Source organism: Pteropus alecto, unplaced genomic scaffold, assembly GCF_000325575.1.
Source record: "Pteropus alecto unplaced genomic scaffold, ASM32557v1 scaffold311, whole genome shotgun sequence".
NCBI classification, from domain to species: domain Eukaryota; kingdom Metazoa; phylum Chordata; class Mammalia; order Chiroptera; family Pteropodidae; genus Pteropus; species Pteropus alecto.
The window spans coordinates 522,473-523,345 of record NW_006431916.1 but is presented as its reverse complement, the minus strand read 5'-3'; the positions used below and the strand labels follow the sequence as shown (position 1 = coordinate 523,345).

The 873-nt window shown below is 42.0% G+C and overlaps 1 non-coding gene across 1 annotated transcript; it reads right to left on the bottom strand.

Moving 5' to 3' along the window:
* Positions 1 to 369: 369 nt before the first annotated feature.
* On the bottom strand, positions 370 to 443 carry TRNAA-UGC. Its single transcript has one exon. It is a non-coding gene; the product is annotated as a tRNA-Ala (tRNA).
* Positions 444 to 873: the final 430 nt, after the last annotated feature.

Below are 873 nucleotides of genomic sequence, written 5' to 3'. Positions count from 1 at the left end.
AAGAAAATGTACCTTAAAATAATAGTATAATTTTTAAACTATTAAACTATAAAAATGATTTTTCAAATTATTCCTAGTCCTTGCAAAGTTTTGTTAAAAATGGCACTATTGGTTAATTTTGTGTTTCAACTTGGTTGGGCCACAGTGCCCAGATATTTGGTTAAACATTATTCTGTATGTTTCTATGAGAGTGTTTTCATTTTTTCCCCCCTCTTTAATTCCCCCGCGCCCCCACTTCCACTCCTGACCCATGGATGTTCCTCTTAAGAACTGGATCTCTGAAGGTGGGGCGTTTCCTCCCACACGCTCATGGCATGCACCCAGGGCCAGTCGCATTTGGGGGGCCTGGCACACGCAGGGTATGGTCTGTGGCTCCACCTGGGGCACGAACCCAGGACCTTCTGCATGCAAAGCAGACATGCTAACCACTACACTATGGAGCCACCCCTGTGAGAGTGTTTTTGGATGATATTTACATTTAAATTGGTAGACTTTGAGCAAAGCAGATTGCTCTTCATAATGTAGTGGGCCTCTACCAATCAGCTGAAGTCTTGAATAGATCAAAAGGTGGACTTCCTGGAGGAAGAGAGAATTTTCGAGCAGACTGCCTTTGGACTTCACTGAACACTGACTCTTCCTAGTTTTCTAGAGACTGCCTTTTTCCTGAGTCTCCAACCTGTCAGCCTCTTCCATAAGATTTTGGAGTCACCAAGCCTCCATACCAATTCCTTTAAATCTCTCTCTCTCTCTTTCTCTACCTTTATCTATCTATCTATCTATCTATCTATCTATCTATCTATCTATCTATCTATCTATCTAATCTATCTACTCTGCCCTTTGTTTCTCTGGAGAACCCTGACTAATACAGGCAAT